A 9,161-nucleotide genomic window follows, 5' to 3' on the forward strand; every position below is an offset into this window, starting at 1 on the left:
GAATTCATATTCCTCCAGACATCAAACGAAATCTGTATCTATGAGTTCAAACCTTTAACTAGTAAGGTGTGTTTGCGTCATGTAATTGGTATGGCACTCTTCAAAACTATCCACATATTTATGTTCATCTTTTAAAATCCAACATGTTTCAACTTTTTATTTATTTCATGTTATATGTAATGTACATAAAATAAGTTTTATAATAAATAAAATAATGTAAAATTTTAAATCAGAAATATTTTCAGAATGTAACAAAACAAAACATATTTTGTTTTCAGGTTCTAAGGATTTCTTGATCAAGTGATTTTACACAAGAAGTTATCCAACAAAAAATGGGTTATTAAATGTTGATCTGAGTCCATTTTATACGCAGATAGTCTAATCGGGACTGGACCTACAGTTTAAAGTGGAATTCGAACAACTATGTGTTATTACATGTTCAAAGAGTTTAATTACATTGGTCTGCCATGTAGCTGACAATGGAAAAAAAAAAATTAAAGCCTACCACATATACATTGTACTGGCATATCATGCAGTTTAACCAGATTCGTAGGCGCAGGAATATGACAAGTTTTCAAGACAGGATGCAAGAGTACATAATTTATTACTAAACTCTGTCTCTCTGGAGCGAGAGAACGAAAACACGTGACGACTCTAGAGCTTCATTTCAGAGACAATTTATATAATTTTTTGCTGTTGGTTTATTATGAGGTGAATGAATTGATTGTTGTGTATATATGTATTAAAGAAACTTTGAATACGTACACAATTTAGTCTTGGCACGCTGCATATGTATTTTTTTTATTTTACGTCGCTGCATGTTGCATATGTATGAAACATATAACGTGCATGAATATTTTACACGTTAATGTAAATATATATATATATATATATATATATATATATATATATATATATATATATATAAATAAATCCCGGTATCATTACGGCAACCACTATACTCTGCAGGAGTGTGGCAACCACTGGAAATCTTTGAGTATACTCGTTTTTTAACGTGTATATTTATATATCATATCGTACTGAGAAGCCTGTTTAACTTTATTTGTAAAATTTGGATAAATCTCTAGTAAATTCACTCCGATATCATTGTGGAGGCCATTCGCACCACTATCATTGTAACACCCAATGTATATATTTGTTATTTTGCTATCATTGTGGAACCATTGCAGCAACACTGCTACCAACTGTTGAATATCATACTTTTTGTCCCCGGCTTTGGTTATCAGTTGACATCACGTCTGTTCGTAATGAAAGACAAAGCAGCTTGACAAATATATTGTAATGATGGTCACGAAGAAGGAGAAAAAGAAGAAGAAGAAGTTAGCTGAAAGATGCTCGTATGATTTAATGTGGTGTACTGTGGTGTCAATGAAACCTTTTGAGCATAGCTGGAGTGAGTTGAAGGATGATTTGCGAAATTATTTCCCTCGCACTCGAGCATTGGAATTTTACATAGCATTAAATCGGAACAGTTCCGCATTGTGTATTTCAGGCTTGTATAAATACTGAACTTGTGTTGCAATTTGCAGGAATAAGTACCAATCGTCATGAAATGGCATATCTTATGGTGTATGGTACCTCAACGAAATCAATATCAAACATATTCAATACTTAAAAGGTAATTGTGTGGTATGTAGAGACTGTAATGTTCCTACAAATTACTTATGTTTGCAACCCACGAAACTGAAAAAGTGCCATATATTTACAGAAATAAATATTCCGAGTGAAAAATACGGTGAAGTGCACCACGAAAGTGAAAAAGTGCAATATAATTGGAAAAATAAATATTCAGAGTGAAAAATAAAGTGAAGTGCACCATTTACATTTATTATAGAATTGAGAAGGTATGTAGTAATTCGCACAAGATAAGCATGTTAATTGCAAACAATTATGCGCAGCAATTGTAATTCTACTGTACAGTTTTCGTTATCATGGTTGATTCATTCTTTGGTTTTCATGAACGGTATTTGTACTCGATGTTATTGAAGATCTCTTGTTCATGAAGTTTTATTAAATTATGTGCTAGTTATTTCAGAAGAAAAGGAAAATTTGTAAACATCCAAACTTACTTTCTTTAAAAAATACATATGGAGGATACTCACTGCTAAAAATCTGTAGTTTCCAATCTGTAATTATATTTATCTTGAGACTTTATCTTCCTTAAAATCCTAAATAAACTTAGTGAATTTTTTCATCCACAGTTGCATTATTTTCTCTTGTAATTAGTTCTTCTTCATGCAAAAAGTATGACAATTATACACTAAAAAAGTGGGAATCAAGTGGGAAAATGTAACATTATATTTCATGTCATGTATGTAGCTGAACGTTTAAGGGAAACGTGCCCTTTCAAGGATGTTTTAATTTTGAAATCATGGTAAAATTCTGTCCCATAGGAGACGCCTGGAAATCATCGAATTTCGCGTATGTTACATTTGTACTTACTTATTATGCTTGCTAAACGTCGTCTGCGTGTTTTTTTTTGCTGTTTTCACTTCAAAAACTTCGATTTCTGACAGTGTTCTTCGATGCGTTTTCACTTACGTTACGCAGAACATAGCGACCAAATTTTGACGACCGTTGTCTGTGATGGACCACAAACCATTGGCGCTAGCTCCACACACCATTGGCACTAGCCCCACAGCATTGGCAATAGCCCCACATACCATTGGCATTAGCCCCACAAATCATCTACAGGTAGCCCCACGCACCATTCGCAGGAATGAGGTATGCCTATGAGGTTAGGTTAGGCCTGTTAGGTTAGCATAAATACAAAACAAAAAAATTCCCGTAACCCCCCCCCCCCAAAAAAAACATTGGCACTAGCCCCACACACCATTGGCGTTAGCCCCCCACACTATTGACATTAGCCCCACAGACGATCCACGGGTAGCCCCACGCACCATTCACGGGATCGAGGTATGCCTACGAGGTTAGGTTAGGTTCCATTAGCATAAATACAAAACAAATTTACAGATTTTCGTGTTAATCAGAAAAAAACACACAGACTATGTTCAGCAATGCATAATAAGTAAGTACAAATGTAACATACATGAAATTCGATGATTTCCAGGCGTCTCCTATGGAGCAGAATTTTACTGAAATCATTTGTGAAAAACTGGAAGATTTTTTTTTAAATGGAATTAGATGGAATGAAGGTGTTTTGATATTTTATACCGTTGACCTGTTTTGTTGTGTGTTTATTTTAGAAGGGCACATCTCACAACACCCTTTTATTTTAAAATATTCCGTTGGTAAACAATTTCAAAGTTTTACATTCTGTAAATACTAGAAGAATGCTCAACACTACTCAGCTGGCTTATGTAAATAGTATGTGTGAACACAAATGCCCAAAAAGATGAGATACATCCTTTTTACCAGTAACTGCACACTGGACCAGCATTGGAATTAACTTTTATCTGTATTAGCACTTTCAAGCAAGGCTTTGAACTCAATTTAGCCAACACTGGACTTATACCACTTTCCCTTCTCTTCTCTCCCCCAACATGATAAATTTTTTACCAATTCTCTTAGCAGGAAGACTAATTTTTGTAGAATTTTGGCAATCATTGTTACACAAAATTTGAACCTTCATCAAAGTAGTGAGCACTGTTTGGATTTCGAAAAATGGGTAAAATTATCGCAAAGTTAAAACACTTTTCAAATACATTTCTGTACAGTTTTTAATGGTCATTGATATTTCTTCTTGTGAAAGAAACACATTCCCAGTTAATTACGATGTGTTTCTAACGCCAGAAACCATCTACGGATAGCCCCACACACCATTCACAGAGACGAGGTATGCCTACGAGGTTAGGTTAGGCCTGTTGGGTTAGGTTCCATCAGCATAAAAATACATTACGATGTGTTTCTAACGCCACAAACCATCCACGAATAGCCCCACGCACCATTCACGGAGACGAGGCATGCCTACGAGGTTAGGTTAGGTTCCATTAGCATTAAAATACATGATTTTCCTCTTAAATTAAGTTATTTTGCTTCTGAAAGTTTGCGTTCGAAAAGAATACACTTCCATAAACATAGGAGAGTCCACAGAAATGTGTTAAGGTAAGTAGTTTCTTGTGTAAAACGTAAGAAAACTGTTTTAACTCTGCGATAATTTTACCGAAAAATGTTATTGGTAAAATTCTTGATGACGGCGAACACTATTTCTACAGAAGAAATTACTTAGCAAGTTTCTGTACCATTTGTGATGTTTCTTGATGTTATTCCTGTAGAGTGTATTGTGTTTAACATGAAAATCGGTATATTTGCTTTCTATTTATGCTAATGAAACCTAACAGGCCTAACCTAACCTCGTAAGCATACCTCGTCTCCTTGAATGGTGCATGGGGCTACCCGTGGGTGGTTTGTGGGGCTACAAAATCGATTCTTGTTTCGCGATTAAACGTGATTCCCACGTTAAAGAATGTTTCGCAATGCATAATAGGCGAATTCCGATGGAAAAAAATAGAAAACTAACGTGGGAAACGTGCTCGCTGTCATCAACAGTTTTAATATGTTATTTATGTTTTAAAAAAAACAACTTATAAATTACCGTATGCAAGTATGCACGCTTCCCATGGAAAATGTATTTTGCGTTGACAAGTGACTAAGTATCGTACACAAGTGGTAAATAATGTAGAAGTAAATTAAAACCTCAGTAGAATCCATTTACGGAATTTATATTGATGCTAAAGAGAATCAAACATGTCCTGCCTAACCTAACCAGGTGGTGAAGCTAGAATTTGAACTATTTTCACCAGATTTTAAAGTATGCACGTGCATGATCTACACTGTGGTCTGGCATGCTATATACATGTGTGTATTCTTCAGTTGTCAGTGTGCATTTATTTTCATGTTGGCAATATTTTTTTTCTGCATGCCATGGAGTTGGAAAAATACTGCAGGGTGTTCTGATAAATACTGGTGCTGCTAATATGTCACAAAGCATTAGTATAAAGGGGCATTACATTCTTAAATGTTTTCATTGTTAGGTTAGGCCGGTTGCACTTTGATTACAAAGTGACGGTGTTACCAGTATGCCACTGACGAAACCCTTACATATGCTTTGATCAATGAAAATGTTCAGTGAATGAAACAAAAGAAACCTAACCTAACCTTTTCATTTGTACATCCAGTACTGTTTTGCATTTAAAATATAATTTTCTATAGTTTGACGAGTGTTGACTTTTTCCCCTCTGCGACCTTTCAATTACTAATTTAGTCAGCAATACAGGGTTATTAGAACAATGGTTGCAAATTTGACTTCATGCTGCGACACCTTTAAAGGTCAGAGTATGCCTGCCAAGCAGATTCTTGTTGGTGACACATGCATCAATTTCCATACAGGTTGGCATGTTTAAAACTACTTGTTCCAAACATTTAAAACACAAAACTTTGTTTTCTTTTAAAATACTTTAAACATTTCAAGCACACTGCTGTAAGCATGTTTTTTTTCAACTTTGTCTTGTTTAAAACATATTTTGAAACTTGATATTTGAAATTTTGTTGTTTTACTTATCCTTAATCTCTGTTATTTAGTTTACTGTGCACAGACATTGGCCAAATATGTATCCATTTCACAAAGAAACATGCCATTATGTCTACCTGTAGGTTACATTTAAAACACGTGAATAGTGTTGTTCCGCACTCATTGTTTATTGTTGTTAATGCAATTTGTTTGCATCCACAATAAAATGTGATATTTGGGAAAACAGTAAAACAACTACAGAGATTGATTTGCTTTATTTTAATTGCTTTCATGCCACTTCTGGCTAATTTGAGAAGATGAGGGTGAGTGACGATATGATGAAGGGACACTCACAAACATCCATGCCTAAGCTGGGATTCTAACCCGGGACCCCTGGTGTCGTAGCACGATGTGCTAATCACTTCAACACACGTGTCGGCCACTAGAGTTAGAGTGGGGACTGACAACCGTGGATTAACTAAACCTTGAGCCTACATGTAAGATTTAAAAGTAATGTAAATAGATATTTTAAGAAGTTCTTCAAATGTTTTCCGTGTAACTAGAAATGCAGTCCTTCCTTGCATGATAAACATATTACTTATCAGAAATGTATTCTTGGCACTCTGTTTAAAACACATAGCTATTTTTTCTTTTACCAAAGTTTAAAACACATTTGTGGGACTGATACATGGATGAACAGTTTTGTTCTGCACTCAATGTACATTCCCCTTCCTGTAAAATGACACAAACTTTGTAGGGTTGTACAGTTAATGAATGTGTCACTTTATCTGAACTGGAATGTACATTATTGTTAATGTTTTTTTTTTTTGCATTCGCAATAAAATGTGTGGTATTTCCGGCAACAGAGTGGCTAGTACAGGGATAGAGTGGATCCTGGTAACTGTGGATTAGTTGAACATTCTCAACAGCCAACATGGAAGACTTTAGAGTATAACGTAAGTATTTTAAGAAGGTACTCGGGTGTTTACATTATAACTAGAAACACAGTCTTTCCTTGGATGATTAACCCTAAACAGCTAAAGTGGAAAATCAGTAACAGTAACGCTAAAGCTAAGGCATTCTCATCTTGACGACCTTATTCTTTGGCTTTATTGGCTACCAACATAATTTATTTCCGATAGTAACAAACAAAAAAGTTTTGACATGATTTAACGTTCATAGTTGCATTAAAAACAGCAATTTGTTTGGTATTTTCCACATATTGCTTTGGAACAAAGACTGCAATACATTTTTGTTGTACCCTCTTTTCCTTTGATGGTTATCACAGGTTATTTGGAAGTTTGATACATTGATGCTGTGGTGTGAGTTGTCTAAAGCAACAAAACACATATTTTTAGTTTTGTTCTGAAAAACAAATATTTTTTTTACCTTGTTGAAACAAAAAATAGATATGGCAAATTTGGTTACATTAAAGCCAATGCTTCGTCACAATGACTACCCACATAAAATAATATCAAATAATTTGTCAACTAGACAGAAATTGAACCCAGACAGTATCACTCCCTCTTTCAGAGTTTAAGGTCAGTTGAAAGTATCGAGGGTGCCAAGTATATCATGTGGTAAGAAAAGGTGGAAGGGGGGATACCTTTTTGTATTTACTAGTCTTCATTTTGATAAAGGTTTATCTTTTTGGGTTAACAGATAATTATCTGAATGTTTTCTTGGCATTATGTTTTAAACATTATTTTCTTCATGGTCAAACGGCCTCCCCGATGGCGCAGTGGTAGCGTGATTGCCTTGTAATCAAGGGGTACCGGGTTCGATACCCATTGCAAGCACATAGTGGTTCAGATCACACTTTAAACTGTAGGTCCAGTCCCGATTAGCCTTACTGTGCATAAAGTGGACTTAAAGCACCAAATCAACCAACCAACCAATCTTCGTGGTTTAAAATAATTTAAGAAAACAAGGAAAGTTGTTTCTTCATTAAAAAATGCGAACCCTGCTTTTATAGCTGCAATTATCTGGTATTCTTGACTTAAAAATGACAATTTTTGTTAACTTTTCCACTTGGAGTTTTTAAGTCTAGTCTATGTATAGTACAGCTAATTGGGACTGGACCTACAGTCCAAAGTGGGATCCAAACCACTTGTGCCTCCGCCAGGTATCAAACAACTTTAGCACTTATTGAAAACATTGAGTTACATAAAAATATGTCACTCTGTCCTACCTGTAATTATTAAATTGCTGATGGGCATTTGTTACTTCTTGTGTATTTCACAAATAGTGATTATATCGCTAATATTTGAAAAAATCTTAACAGCTGTGCCTTGATTTAAAAACTACTTTCTCCTGCTAAGACAAATTTCATAAGAATGATGTAAATTATAAATGTACATTGTTTCAGAAAATTTCAGCCACAGCACATGCTGAAAACATAATATTTTGTTAATGAAAGTAGAAGCTATTCATAACTTGCAGTCACTCAACACTTCTTTGTCAGCCACCATGGATGAGAGATATTTCAGCATTGGGGATTCCTTATGGTTGTCTGTTAACCTGTATCAGAACAAGAACATTTTTGCAAGTATTCTTGTGAAAGTGATTCATTAACTATATACATAATAAACAACTATATGTACAGACTAAATTCCCTGCAATGTGTAAAACTTAGTAAACTCTACAAAGTGTGTTGTTCTACCACCTTGAGCTACCTTGAAAACAACGATACCATATGAGTGAAAAAGTGTTGTGAACATTTTCATTTTACACAAATAATTTGTATTGAAGTTTATATTTTGACTCACAATAAAGTTTATGTATCACAACACAAACCTATCTATACTTAAGTTTACACTACGACACCACAACGTGAAAAAAACAAAACAAAAAAAATGTTGGCCAAGCCTTGGAAACAGCCAAAATTACCAGTGCTTTATGTTCGTATATTTGGTAAACCATTTTTAGTATGGTTGGTCGAATGTCGAGCCAACTACTTTTCGCTAGTTGGGATACCACAATATTTTGTGAATTTCTTATCATGAACACAAGAAGAAAACAACTTCAAAAGTTCCAGAACCTTTATTCCCAGAAACAAGTCGGATTAGAAGCAACCCCCTTTTTTTAGCACAGCTAGCACAATTTCAGTGTAACATAAAATTGCATTTTATCCTTAAACAAACACTGCATCCGAAGCATAAAATTTGCAATGTTTAACGTTTTTTTGTAAGTATAATATTTTCTCTTAGATATATTAACGATTTTCAATAGGCCGTAATAATTTTCAGTTACATTATTGTTGTTGAAACATTGCTTACAGAGAAAATAAGGAACTGTTGTGTGTACATAAATTATCAATTCTTGATTTGAGGAATGTTATCCAGTGTTTGTTTCAGAACATTCTTAATTTTGTTACAAGTGGAAAACATCAATCATTATGCAAAATTAACAGAAAATATTTAAATTGGAACAGGTGACATTACAAGTGTCGACAACATACATAATGGCTTACACAGTAGAAATTTTAATCATAGTTTCTGCAAGAAAATCACATTCTTCAATACAATATGTACTATGAAAATGATATAATGCATATTTGCACAGATATTTTCTATAATTTGTCCCTTACTTGCTACAGTTCTAATTAGAACTGATCAACAAAATTTTTATTTCAATGATATTCCAGGATATCATGTTTACAACATTCCGT

Source organism: Lepisma saccharinum, chromosome 15 (assembly GCF_977018435.1).
Source record: "Lepisma saccharinum chromosome 15, izLepSacc3.1, whole genome shotgun sequence".
In the NCBI taxonomy this organism is placed as follows: domain Eukaryota; kingdom Metazoa; phylum Arthropoda; class Insecta; order Zygentoma; family Lepismatidae; genus Lepisma; species Lepisma saccharinum.